General features: G+C 48.7%; 2 long non-coding RNA genes across 2 annotated transcripts; both read left to right on the forward strand.

Annotated features, from left to right (window-relative positions):
- The first annotated feature begins 6,472 nt into the window (after positions 1 to 6,472).
- On the forward strand, positions 6,473 to 7,528 carry LOC117184702 (uncharacterized). Its single transcript, XR_004470127.1, has 2 exons — positions 6,473 to 6,841; positions 6,914 to 7,528. It is a non-coding gene; the product is annotated as an uncharacterized lncRNA (long non-coding RNA).
- A 3,241-nt stretch (positions 7,529 to 10,769) lies between these two features.
- On the forward strand, positions 10,770 to 11,837 carry LOC117184888 (uncharacterized). The gene is made up of 2 exons (XR_004470352.1): positions 10,770 to 11,150; positions 11,223 to 11,837. It is a non-coding gene; the product is annotated as an uncharacterized lncRNA (long non-coding RNA).
- The last annotated feature ends 2,996 nt before the right edge of the window (positions 11,838 to 14,833 follow it).

A 14,833-nucleotide genomic window follows, 5' to 3' on the forward strand; every position in this document is an offset into this window, starting at 1 on the left:
ATGGACAGGGTGAATAGTTTAAGCAATGGTCCACACAGAGACTCAGCGCAGTACCTGAGTACACAACCTGGAACCCCGTCTGGACCCGGTGAAAACACCGGCTTAACTAGTCGAAGATCTTGAAGTAGGGAATATTCATTTAACAAGGGACTGAAAATGCCGTTCGACCTCGGTAATCCGTATGGGTACGGTTGACCAGAGTAGCGTTCCTCAGAATAGGTGGTTTGGAAAAACTGGGCAAAAAGATCGGCAATTGCCTGATCATTATTTGCCGACGTATTACAAAATGATAGCGAGGATGGGTGTGCGGACGTTCTACGCTTACTGTTTACGAAGCAGTAAAACTGTTTAGGGTCCTGAGAAAAACGTATCCTGCAACGAGATAGGTAGTTCTTATAGCATTGAGCATTAAGAACTGAAAAGTTTGACCGAGCTATTACATAACGAGAGTGAGAAGTAGGAGAACCCACTTCTTGAAATTTTTTATAAAGTCTTGATTTTAAGTTTTTTAGACTGGATAACTCTTTGGTAAACCAAGGGGGTTTTCCAGATCTAATCGGACAAGAAAGCGGGACACAAGAATCAAAAAATGTGCCAAGAGCATTGTAAAAAATGTTTGTGCCTTTTGTGACATCAGTGCACAAGTACAAAGCGGACCAATCAAAATCCCTAATTAGGTTATTAAGCTTCGCAAACTCGGCTTTACGAAAGCAACGGACACGTTCAGGTAGTCTACTCGACCGATCCAATACAGTTGGTCCTATGTCTAGCGACACCTCGAAAGTAGGGTGGTAGGCGTCTTCAGGTATAGTGAGCGGAAGGGCTCGGGTTAACAACACTATGGTCGGATCCGATACAAAGCATAGATCAAGCAATCGACCCAAGGAATTTTTCACATGATTGACTTGAGACAGGGACAGGTCAAGCAAGCCGTCAACAAAGTCATGTCGTGACATGGGCACTAGGATACTAGACTCGTTTACCGAAGACCAAACAGTTCCTGGTAAGTTGAAGTCACCAAGAACTATCATACGATCTTTATCAGATAGCGAGGAAGCAACAGCGGTTAAAGCGGACAAGTGCTGCTCATAAATTGAAATATCCGAAGAAGGTGGGATATACGAGCAAGTAATGAATATAGCGAAAGCGGGAAGAATCAGTTTTACACACAGGAATTCCAGTTCCTGTTGAACTTGGACTGTGAAGTGTTCTGACGTGAAGTAAGAGTCCACTGCAATTAGAACCCCTCCTGCACGTCGAGACGAACGGTCCTTTCTAAAAGTTGTGTACCGACCTGCCAAAACCTCGGAACTAAGAATGTCCGGCTTTAACCAGGTTTCAGTAAACACAATAACGTGGGAAGCAAATGCAACACTATCCCGGAAAAGAATGCTGAGCTTACTACGCAAGCCTCTTACATTCTGATAGGTTACTAAAAGAGAAGTTAGTTTTTTGGAAAGGTTGGAGCAAGACGGGAAGTTGAGGAAGAGGAAGTTGAGGTTGTTGAGGTTGAGGGTGGCACGCTGGAAAGATTTGGAAGCGATATGGGGGGCCTATTCTTCTTCTTAGCCTTAAACTCCTTCACCACCAAATGCTCCGGCCAAAATTTGGTGGAGCAAATGGTGTCAAATTGAGTTGGGGAGATGCTTATCTTAAACGACGCTATCTCCCTGGCATAAGAGAAGTTAAATTTCTCCACCTTTAAACCCACGGCTTTTATTTTGCTTTGAATGAAAGCAGTTACATCATTAGATGTGAGATCAGGGGCCAGCCGTGAAACAAAAACTTGTCGTTTTGGTGGGACTCCCACCAGTGGTTTAGTCACCGCAGGTCTAGTACCTGTGGTGGCAATATCCGGAGGTCCGGAACGTCTATTTACTGGTGGGATCGGGATAGACGGGACAACTAGTGAACTTGCGGACACCACGGACACGGACGCAGCAGACGTACTTGGCTGCACATTCTCCGAGGCGATGAATTCGGCTACCGAATCTGCATCGCCAGCAGCTTTCGTTGCCTTTGGAGTGGCAAACGAGATCAACTGCTGTACACTTGGAGTGGTCGGAGTCAATTTTTCGGCGGCGCACGGCTGAGTGACGGTTGGCACTTGCAGGTCCCGCGGAGTGACCTTTTTGCGCCTCGGAGACTCATTCAGCAGCTTTAAACCGCTAAACTGAGCCTCCATGGCTAGGAGCCGATCGTGCTGGTTTTTAAAACCAACGGTCAGCTCCTTAAAGCCACTCCGCGTCTGCCTCATGAAAGCCACCATGTCTTTCTCCACCGCACGGCATGCCTCGCAACTGTAATGCAAGCCATTACGTTTGGCTATGGCATCGCTCACGAGGCCAGAAAATCCCGCGCATTTTGCGTGGACTACGCTGTCGCAGAGCCAGCAGGGGACATTTGGCTGATCGTGAGTGATCTGCTTTTTGCAGGTTTTTTTAGCGCAGACCACAGCGAATTCCATTTTATTTTTATTATTCAAATATTTTATTAAAATCAAAAAAATTAAAAATTTCCAAAACAAATTGGTATCAGACCAATGTGCCAGACAACGCTCAAAGCGGAATTGGTAAGAAAAAAAAGAGCGCAGAGTGGAGAGCGGTTATAGCGAGAGCTACTAGACAGAGAGCGCTATTGCTCAGAAAGTTGAAAGAGCGAGAGAGAAAGAACAGTTATTGAGGTTGAGGTGATAGCGAGAGAGTGATAAGACAACAAAAGCTACCAGGCGAGAGCGGACTGCAATGCAATACTCACTCACTGCAATAACACAACACAACACAAGCCGACGCCGAAAAATAAAGAGTTAAATAATATTTTAACACAAATCAAAAGGCATGCACTCGCGTAAATGAATAGGTTTCCAGATTGTTGTCTGGTTAGAAAGTATATTTAGAATTTAATTAGGAAAACTCCGGCTGTTTATTCGAAACAAAAGAAAAAATGCGGAGCGCAAAACAAAAACACGTCTGATCACTACGAAAGAGAACGAGCTATGATGTATATAGTATATAGGCCCGTGTATACGTGTGCGCGTGCATGTGTGTAAATAGGGTTTCGGGGCTTCTACGTGGTGCATGATGCGATGCAACGATCGTGCAATGTGGCTAGGATCGCCCTGGCAGCTAAATTGTCCTCTTTCACCCCCCCCCCTTCACACGTCGCGCGCAACTGGAGCGAACTCACTCAGGTTCACGTTGGACAGTCTTCTTCTCTGTCGTCGAATTTCTCGAACTCCAGTGTTTCTCTCCAGGAAACCTTCTGGCCCGGTTCTGGTGGCTGTATTCCTTGCCGGCTGTGAGTAAAATTTCCTGCATTACAACCTATTTGCACGACCGCCTTTTTCTGTATTCACTTCAAACTTTCTGTTGTAAGCACAGAATTTCAAACACGCCGGCGTGCCCTGCATTCTTCTGCCACGCCCAACGTAGGCCACACCCACACCTAACTACATTCTCAGGTCTTTGGCATGGTACACTCCTATGGGACGGCCGTTAAGGTCCTCCAGAGCATACGCGTTCTCTCCTACTGGCTTCACTACCCGGCATCGGATGAATTTGCGCGCGAACTTGGCATTAAAGCCTTTGCCGAAGTCACTAAGGACAAAATTTCGGCGGAATACCTCTTGTCCCGGCCTCGCGTAGAACACCCGAGCTCGCTGGTTATACCTTACCCTACTACGCTCATATGCCTGATGTAAACTATCGCGAATCCTCTCTTGGATGAGTTGTCGCTTGTCCTGACCCTCCAGCAGCGATATGTCATGCTCACCGATTGACCGCAGTCGCTTTGCCAGCTTGTAGCATGACCCATGCAAATACATTTGCTGCCCGAAGACTGCAAAGATTGGTGTTACGCCTGTCGCCTCGTGAACCGAGTTCCTAATAGCCAGTTCTATCTCCGGCAGATGCGCATCCCAATCCCGGTGATCGTCCTCCAGATACGCCCGAATCGCGCTGAGTACTGTGCGATTTACGCGTTCGGCTGCGTTACTCTGCGGAGAATACACTGGCGTCCTCATATGAGTGACTCCGAATGCATCGGTCATCTCCTTAAAAGTTTTTGAGACGAACTGAGCCCCATTGTCCGAGTGAATCATCTCCGGCACTCCAAACTTTTAAAACACCTCGTGAACGAGGAATCTTACAACTTTCTTTGCTGTGGCCTTGGTCATGGTCTTTAGGAATGTGAACTTAGAGAACTGGTCAACTACAATAAATATCCACGCCTGACCGTTCTTTGACCGCAGATATTTGCCCAAAAAATCCATATAAAGTTTTTGGAACGGGATCCCGGCCTGCATCCGATAATTCGACGCTTTCGACTCCTTGCACACTATTTTGCACCTCTATCGCCATGTTCGGCCAGTAAAACTGTCTACGCAATAAGTGCAAGGTTTTCGCGATTCCTCCGTGCGCTGTCTTCTCTTCCGAATGTGCTTTGTCTATCAACGCGGCCGTCAACGAACTCGGAACCCACAATTTCCAGACGGAGCCGTCCAGTTGATCGTCAAGTCGTTCACAGCGCATGCGCTTGAATATCATGCCATCAACAATCTGGAGATCAGGTAAGCGGTCTTGATTCTCTGTGATTTCCTTCCTTAACTCCTGATATTCCCCAGATTCAAACTCCACCGTTTCAAAACCCAGGATATTACTCGGATCCACTTCAAACTCTTCAATACTGCGCGACAATGTATCTGCCACTACATTGTCCACTCCTTTTCGGTGTTCTATGCCGATATCGAAGGCCTGCAGTTGAAGGGACCAACGAGTTAAGCGACCATCCAGGTTTTTCATGGTCATGAGCCATTTGAGACTGGCGTGGTCAGCAATGACTGTAAACGGCATAATCTCTACGTGTGGACGGAACTTTAGGATCGCCATTAAGGCTGCCTGAGACACTCCTTCTCTGTCATCGAGTAGTTTTTTTGCTGACAATTTAGTTTGGCAGAGAAAAACGCTATGGGCCTCTCGTTCTGCTCGTCATCCAGTTGGAAGAGTACGGTTTCAACCCCATAATGTGAGGCGTCGCACTGTATGTAGAAGTGCCGCTTGAAATCCGCGTGTACCAAGACTGGTGCCGAGGTGAGTGCAGCTTTTAGTTCCCCCATGGCTCGTTTTGCCTCCTCCGTCAATTTAAACTTTCCATTTCCTGACTTTTTCAGGGCGTCTGTGAGCGGACCGGCCATCTCAGCATAGTTTTTCATAAAGCGCCGGTACCAGCCCGCAGTTCCCAGGAAACTACGCAATTCTCGTAAAGGCGTAAAATGGCCGACACACGATCCGGATCAGTCTACATAGGCGTTGTGCGGCGTTGCAGAGACCAAAGGGCATCATACGGAACTGGTACAGAGGCCGTCCCGGCACCGTGAACGCCGTATATCCTCGACTCTGCTAGTCCAGCTCGATTTGCCAAAAAGCGAATTTTAAGTCGACGCCGGAGATATATATCGTCTGATCGAGACGCGACAAAATCCCCTCGATGCTAGGAAATGGGTAAGCGTCCTTGATGGTTACTTTGTTGAGCTTTCGGGCATCGAGACAGAAACGATTTTTGCCCGGCCTTCGCACCACGGTGGTACGGTTGCTCCACGGACTATCACTGTACTCGATGACTCCCAAAGCCAACATTTTGTCCACATCCCCACACACCACTTCCTGCATCGCTGGCGACAGCGGGTAATGTCGATCCTTCACAGGCTCGGCCTTCTCCACCAACTGAATTTTGTGAGTCTCTCTCGACGTCCTCCCCAGGCCTACGGCTTCGAAAGTCAGAAACTCTGCCTTCACCTGATCGACGGCTTCCTTTTGCTCTTCTGACAACTCCCATTCTTCCTGCACTATCTCCTTCTCCGGGCCTTCCACATAGTGAGCGACTTGATCAGCCAGCACTTCTTCCACTAATCTGTGAGATGCCCCTACTGGACCTTCTCCCATCACCTCAGGAGCCAATGAGAATACCCGCCAAAAGTCTACCCCCAAGTAAATTTCCTTTCCCAAGAAAAGGCATACGAAAAACGGTAATTCTACTCGGCCAACGATTGCGCGATCTTCCCCATTCGCTACCTTCACTATAGAAGAATACCTACGAGCCTCCACGCCCAGCTTCTCCAGGAATTTCTGACCATTACACCCTAGCATGCTGTGTATAGCGCCTGAATCCAACAGGCCTCGCACGGACTCGCCCATTTTAGAGGTTTCTGCGAAAACTCTCGGGTCTTTCTTGCAACAATGCTTTACTGAAGCAATCACCTGCCTCCTCATAGCTCGCCTTTGCTTAAACCGGGATCTCGCCTTTCTCACCCGAACCGACAGAAAATATTCTATTTCGGGTTTCTAAATAATTTCTTAAGCGCTCTTCATATGATAAGTTCCTTAACCTAGCATGCAAATTACGTCTATCTAATTAATTTTTATTCTCATCTACTGTCTCTCCGCAGGCCCCTTCTGTGAGCGTGATTCGCCTGCTTGGATCGCACTCCTCTTCATGTTTCCCGCGCAATTCGGACAGGTCGGACAATATGCATCGGGCTTTCCACACCGGTAGCAGAAAATTCGCCTCTCCGATGCCATACAGTCCCTAAAGCCATGATCGGTCTGCCCGCATTTCCAGCAAATCGACTTCTGTGGAACACGCTGTTTCACTTGGGCTTCCTCAATGACTTCTGCCTCTTCATCGCTAATCGACCGATCCTGCGCGACCTCGCTGACGTTCGCATTCGCCCCGCGGCCATAGTTTGTGGCTTTGGGTGCTCCTCGCCACGAAGATCGAGCCTTCCTCTTCAGATGTGCCTCTATTTCCACGCACTCATCCCGCAGTTGGTCTAAGGAATAAACCCGTAAGCGGTAGACGAAACTCGCTATCTAATCTGTGAGTGCCTTTTTGACGATTTTTACCATCTTCTTTTCAGGTGGTGGCATCTCCAAGCTCGAAGCGATCTTTCTCATGACATGGAAGAAGTCTTCCCCACTCTCGTTTGACCGCTGCATTCTCTCTCGCAGTTCTCTCATGCGGTCGAACTCGGACGCCGTGCCTCGGAAACTTCGCCCCTTAGTTCCTGCCAAACACCACCGCTCTGGTCGCGGATGTACAGCCAGTACCATTCCCACGTGTTTCCTGTAACCAGGTGATGAAACCCCTTAAGAACTTCATCCCACGGACAGCGGCATTGGGCTTGTAGGAATTCAATTCGGAACACAAAATCCTCGACCGTCATTTTGTTGCTGTCTCCGTCGAACCTCACGTCCCATTTTTCGACTCGGCCCCACCGTGGCCAAGGTCTATAACCCGGGGGATTTGGATGCGGATCTTCTCGAGGAATCCCACCAGCTCTCCTACTCTCGCCACGACCCTGACCCGAGTGTCTGAGTGCTATCGGGTTTCGCCAATTTCGCGCTTGATGCCCACCCACGCTTCGGACCAATAAATACTCCGATAAATAAATAAATAAATACCGATATAAATATTGCGCCAACTAGCGCCGTTAACGAGATATATGCAATTAAATATTTGAATAAATAAATAATAACATACGACACTCAAACTTCAAGCACATTCAACACAACACAAAACATAAAAACAAAAATTCCTAACAGTTCTTCTTCTTCTTACAAGACTCATTAAGAGGGGGACACGTGACTAGCCGGGACCAGTAACTGCTTCAATTTCTGCGCTCCACTTGACAATTGCCCTACGGATATCCTACAATTACGAACACCACCTTTGTGTGGCCTGTCATCTACTATAGTCATCGCTCTAAGCGATGGCCGATAAACGAGAAGCCTCACGGTGCATGAGCTCACTTTGCTTGTGATTTGTTCCTGTCATCCATCATACCGATCTGCCATGACAACAGATGCATCGCGGGTTGAGCCTTTGCCGAAGTCACTAAGGACGAAATTTCGGCGGAATACCTCTTGTCCCGGCCTCGCGTAGAACACCCGAGCTCGCTGGTTATACCTTACCCTACTACGCTCGTATGCCTGATGTAAACTATCGCGAATCCTCTCTTGGATGAGTTGTCGCTTGTCCTGACCCTCCAGCAGCGTAATGTAATACTCACCGATTGACCGCAGTCGCTTTGCCAGCTTGTAGCATGACCCATGCAAATACATTTGCTGCCCGAAGACTGCAAAGATTGGTGTTACGCCTGTCGCCTCGTGAACCGAGTTCCTAATAGCCAGTTCTATCTCCGGCAGATGCGCATCCCAATCCCGGTGATCGTCCTCCAGATACGCCCGAATCGCGCTGAGTACTGTGCGATTTACGCGTTCGGCTGCGTTACTCTGCGGAGAATACACTGGCGTCCTCATATGAGTGACTCCGAATGCATCGGTCATCTCCTTAAAAGTTTTTGAGACGAACTGAGCCCCATTGTCCGAGTGAATCATCTCCGGCACTTCAAACTTGTAAAACACCTCGTGAACGAGGAATCTTACAACTTTCTTTGCTGTGGCCTTGGTCATGGTCTTTAGGAATGTGAACTTAGAGAACTGGTCAACTACAATAAATATCCACGCCTGACCGTTCTTTGACCGCGGATATTTGCCCAAAAAATCCATATAAAGTTTTTGGAACGGGATCCCGGCCTGCATCCGATAATTCGACGCTTTCGACTCCTTGCACACGGTGCACCGTCGGATATAATCCCGCACCTCTATCGCTATGTTCGGCCAGTAAAACTGCCTACGCAATAAGTGCAAGGTTTTCGCGATTCCTCCGTGCGCTGTCTTCTCTTCCGAATGTGCTTTGTCTATCAACGCGGCCGTCAACGAACTCGGAACCCACAATTTCCAGACGGAGCCCTCCAGTTGATCGTCAAATCGTTCACAGCGCATGCGCTTGAATATCATGCCATCAACAATCTGGAGATCAGGTAAGCGGTCTTGATTCTCTGTGATTTCCTTCCTTAACTCCTGATATTCCCCAGATTCAAACTCCATCGTTTTAAAACCCAGGATATTACTCGGATCCACTTTAAACTCTTCAATACTGCGCGACAATGTATCTGCCACTACATTGTCCACTCCTTTTCGGTTTTCTATGCCGAAATCGAAGGCCTGCAGTTGAAGGGACCAACGAGTTAAGCGACCATCCAGGTTTTTCATGGTCATGAGCCATTTGAGACTGGCGTGGTCAGCAATGACTGTAAACGGCATAATCTCTACGTGTGGACGGAACTTTAGCATCGCCATTAGGGCTGCCTGAGACACTCCTTCTCTGTCATCGAGTAGTTTTTTTTGCTAACAATTTAGTTTGGCAGAGAAAAACGCTATGGGCCTCTCGTTCTGCTCGTCATCCAGTTGGAAGAGTACGGTTTCAACCCCATAATGTGAGGCGTCGCACTGTATGTAGAAGTGCCGCTTGAAATCCGCGTGTACCAAGACTGGTGCCGAGGTGAGTGCAGCTTTTAGCTCCCCCATGGCTCGTTTTGCCTCCTCCGTCAATTTAAACTTTCCATTTCCCGACTTTTTCAGGGCGTCTGTGAGCGGACCGGCCATCTCAGCATAGTTTTTCATAAAGCGCCGGTACCAGCCCGCAGTTCCCAGGAAACTACGCAATTCTCGTAAAGGCGTAAAATGGCCGACACACGATCCGGATCAGTCTACATAGGCGTTGTGCGGCGTTGCAGAGACCAAAGGGCATCATACGGAATTGGTACAGAGGCCGTCCCGGCACCGTGAACGCCGTATATCCTCGACTCTGCTAGTCCAGCTCGATTTGCCAAAAAGCGAATTTTAAGTCGACGCTGGAGATATATATCGTCTGATCGAGACGCTACAATATCCCCTCGATGCTAGGAAATGGGTAAGCGTCCTTGATGGTTACTTTGTTGAGCTTTCGGGCATCGAGACAGAAACGATTTTTGCCCGGCCTTCGCACCACGGTGGTACGGTTGCTCCACGGACTATCACTGTACTCGATGACTCCCAAAGCCAACATTTTGTCCACATCCCCACACACCACTTCCTGCATCGCTGGCGACAGCGGGTAATGTCGATCCTTCACAGGCTCGGCCTTCTCCACCAACTGAATTTTGTGAGTCTCTCTCGACGTCCTCCCCAGGCCTACGGTTTCGAAAGTCAGAAACTCTGCCTTCACCTGATCCAAGGCTGTCTTTTGCTCTTCTGACAACTCCCATTCTTCCTGCACTATCTCCTTCTCCGGGCCTTCCACATAGTGAGCGACTTGATCAGCCAGCACTTCTTCCACTAATCTGTGAGATGCCCCTACTGGACCTTCTCCCATCACCTCAGGAGCCAATGAGAATACCCGCCAAAAGTCTACCCCCAAGTAAATTTCCTGTTCCAAGAAAGTGCATACGAAAAACGGTAATTCTACTCGGCCAACGATTGCGCGATCTTCCCCATTCGCTACCTTCACTATAGAAGAATATCGAGCCTCCACGCCCAGCTTCTCCAGGAAGTTCTGACCATTACACCCTAGCATGCTGTGTGTAGCGCCTGAATCCAACAGGCCTCGCACGGACTCGCCCATTTTAGAGATTTCTGCGAAAACTCTCGGGTCTTTCTTGCAACAATGCTTTACTGAAGCAATCACCTGCCTCCTCATAGCTCGCCTTTGCTTAAACCGGGATCTCGCCTTTCTCACCCGAACCGACAGAAAATATTCTATTTCGGGTTTCTAAATAATTTCTTAAGCGCTCTTCATATGATAAGTTCCTTAACCTAGCATGCAAATTACGTCTATCTAATTAATTTTTATTCTCTTCTACTTTCTCTCCGCAGGCCCCTTCTGTGAGCGTGATTCGCCTGCTTGGATCGCACTCCTCTTCATGTTTCCCGCGCAATTCGGACAGGTCGGACAATATGCATCGGGCTTTCCACACCGGTAGCAGAAAAGTCGCCTCTCCGATGCCATACAGTCCCTAAAGCCATGATCGGTCTGCCCGCATTTCCAGCAAATCGACTTCTGTGGAACACGCTGTTTCACTTGGGCTTCCTCAATGACTTCTGCCTCTTCATCGCTAATCGACCGATCCTGCGCGACCTCGCTGACGTTCGCATTCGCCCCGCGGCCATAGTTTGTGGCTTTGGGTGCTCCTCGCCACGAAGATCGAGCCTTCCTCTTCAGATGTGCCTCTATTTCCACGCACTCATCCCGCAGTTGGTCTAAGGAATAAACCCGTAAGCGGTAGACGAAACTCGCTATCTAATCTGTGAGTGCCTTTTTGACGATTTTTACCATCTTCTTTTCAGGTGGTGGCATCTCCAAGCTCGAAGCGATCTTTCTCATGACATGGAAGAAGTCTTCCCCACTCTCGTTTGACCGCTGCATTCTCTCTCGCAGTTCTCTCATGCGGTCGAACTCGGACGCCGTGCCTCGGAAACTTCGCCCCTTAGTTCCTGCCAAACACCACCGCTCTGGTCGCGGATGTACAGCCAGTACCATTCCCACGTGTTTCCTGTAACCAGGTGATGAAACCCCTTAAGAACTTCATCCCACGGACAGCGGCATTGGGCTTGTAGGAATTCAATTCGGAACACAAAATCCTCGACCGTCATTTTGTTGCTGTCTCCGTCGAACCTCACGTCCCATTTTTCGACTCGGCCCCACCGTGGCCAAGGTCTATAACCCGGGGGATTTGGATGCGGATCTTCTCGAGGAATCCCACCAGCTCTCCTACTCTCGCCACGACCCTGACCCGAGTGTCTGAGTGCTATCGGGTTTCGCCAATTTCGCGCTTGATGCCCACCCACGCTTCGGACCAATAAATACTCCGATAAATAAATAAATAAATACCGATATAAATATTGCGCCAACTAGCGCCGTTAACGAGATATATGCAATTAAATATTTGAATAAATAAATAATAACATACGACACTCAAACTTCAAGCACATTCAACACAACACAAAACATAAAAACAAAAATTCCTAACAGTTCTTCTTCTTCTTACAAGACTCATTAAGAGGGGGACACGTGACTAGCCGGGACCAGTAACTGCTTCAATTTCTGCGCTCCACTTGACAATTGCCCTACGGATATCCTACAATTACGAACACCACCTTTGTGTGGCCTGTCATCTACTATAGTCATCGCTCTAAGCGATGGCCGATAAACGAGAAGCCTCACGGTGCATGAGCTCACTTTGCTTGTGATTTGTTCCTGTCATCCATCATACCGATCTGCCATGACAACAGATGCATCGCGGGTTGAGCCTTTGCCGAAGTCACTAAGGACGAAATTTCGGCGGAATACCTCTTGTCCCGGCCTCGCGTAGAACACCCGAGCTCGCTGGTTATACCTTACCCTACTACGCTCGTATGCCTGATGTAAACTATCGCGAATCCTCTCTTGGATGAGTTGTCGCTTGTCCTGACCCTCCAGCAGCGTAATGTAATGCTCACCGATTGACCGCAGTCGCTTTGCCAGCTTGTAGCATGACCCATGCAAATACATTTGCTGCCCGAAGACTGCAAAGATTGGTGTTACGCCTGTCGCCTCGTGAACCGAGTTCCTAATAGCCAGTTCTATCTCCGGCAGATGCGCATCCCAATCCCGGTGATCGTCCTCCAGATACGCCCGAATCGCGCTGAGTACTGTGCGATTTACGCGTTCGGCTGCGTTACTCTGCGGAGAATACACTGGCGTCCTCATATGAGTGACTCCGAATGCATCGGTCATCTCCTTAAAAGTTTTTGAGACGAACTGAGCCCCATTGTCCGAGTGAATCATCTCCGGCGCTTCAAACTTGTAAAACACCTCGTGAACGAGGAATCTTACAACTTTCTTTGCTGTGGCCTTGGTCATGGTCTTTAGGAATGTGAACTTAGAGAACTGGTCAACTACAATAAATATCCACGCCTGACCGTTCTTTGACCGCGGATATTTGCCCAAAAAATCCATATAAAGTTTTTGGAACGGGATCCCGGCCTGCATCCGATAATTCGACGCTTTCGACTCCTTGCACACGGTGCACCGTCGGATATAATCCCGCACCTCTATCGCTATGTTCGGCCAGTAAAACTGCCTACGCAATAAGTGCAAGGTTTTCGCGATTCCTCCGTGCGCTGTCTTCTCTTCCGAATGTGCTTTGTCTATCAACGCGGCCGTCAACGAACTCGGAACCCACAATTTCCAGACGGAGCCCTCCAGTTGATCGTCAAATCGTTCACAGCGCATGCGCTTGAATATCATGCCATCAACAATCTGGAGATCAGGTAAGCGGTCTTGATTCTCTGTGATTTCCTTCCTTAACTCCTGATATTCCCCAGATTCAAACTCCATCGTTTTAAAACCCAGGATATTACTCGGATCCACTTTAAACTCTTCAATACTGCGCGACAATGTATCTGCCACTACATTGTCCACTCCTTTTCGGTTTTCTATGCCGAAATCGAAGGCCTGCAGTTGAAGGGACCAACGAGTTAAGCGACCATCCAGGTTTTTCATGGTCATGAGCCATTTGAGACTGGCGTGGTCAGCAATGACTGTAAACGGCATAATCTCTACGTGTGGACGGAACTTTAGCATCGCCATTAGGGCTGCCTGAGACACTCCTTCTCTGTCATCGAGTAGTTTTTTTTGCTAACAATTTAGTTTGGCAGAGAAAAACGCTATGGGCCTCTCGTTCTGCTCGTCATCCAGTTGGAAGAGTACGGTTTCAACCCCATAATGTGAGGCGTCGCACTGTATGTAGAAGTGCCGCTTGAAATCCGCGTGTACCAAGACTGGTGCCGAGGTGAGTGCAGCTTTTAGCTCCCCCATGGCTCGTTTTGCCTCCTCCGTCAATTTAAACTTTCCATTTCCCGACTTTTTCAGGGCGTCTGTGAGCGGACCGGCCATCTCAGCATAGTTTTTCATAAAGCGCCGGTACCAGCCCGCAGTTCCCAGGAAACTACGCAATTCTCGTAAAGGCGTAAAATGGCCGACACACGATCCGGATCAGTCTACATAGGCGTTGTGCGGCGTTGCAGAGACCAAAGGGCATCATACGGAATTGGTACAGAGGCCGTCCCGGCACCGTGAACGCCGTATATCCTCGACTCTGCTAGTCCAGCTCGATTTGCCAAAAAGCGAATTTTAAGTCGACGCTGGAGATATATATCGTCTGATCGAGACGCTACAATATCCCCTCGATGCTAGGAAATGGGTAAGCGTCCTTGATGGTTACTTTGTTGAGCTTTCGGGCATCGAGACAGAAACGATTTTTGCCCGGCCTTCGCACCACGGTGGTACGGTTGCTCCACGGACTATCACTGTACTCGATGACTCCCAAAGCCAACATTTTGTCCACATCCCCACACACCACTTCCTGCATCGCTGGCGACAGCGGGTAATGTCGATCCTTCACAGGCTCGGCCTTCTCCACCAACTGAATTTTGTGAGTCTCTCTCGACGTCCTCCCCAGGCCTACGGTTTCGAAAGTCAGAAACTCTGCCTTCACCTGATCCAAGGCTGTCTTTTGCTCTTCTGACAACTCCCATTCTTCCTGCACTATCTCCTTCTCCGGGCCTTCCACATAGTGAGCGACTTGATCAGCCAGCACTTCTTCCACTAATCTGTGAGATGCCCCTACTGGACCTTCTCCCATCACCTCAGGAGCCAATGAGAATACCCGCCAAAAGTCTACCCCCAAGTAAATTTCCTGTTCCAAGAAAGTGCATACGAAAAACGGTAATTCTACTCGGCCAACGATTGCGCGATCTTCCCCATTCGCTACCTTCACTATAGAAGAATATCGAGCCTCCACGCCCAGCTTCTCCAGGAATTTCTGACCATTACACCCTAGCATGCTGTGTGTAGCGCCTGAATCCAACAGGCCTCGCACGGACTCGCCCATTTTAGAGATTTCTGCGAAAACTCT

This window comes from Drosophila pseudoobscura, chromosome X (assembly GCF_009870125.1).
Source record: "Drosophila pseudoobscura strain MV-25-SWS-2005 chromosome X, UCI_Dpse_MV25, whole genome shotgun sequence".
In the NCBI taxonomy this organism is placed as follows: domain Eukaryota; kingdom Metazoa; phylum Arthropoda; class Insecta; order Diptera; family Drosophilidae; genus Drosophila; species Drosophila pseudoobscura.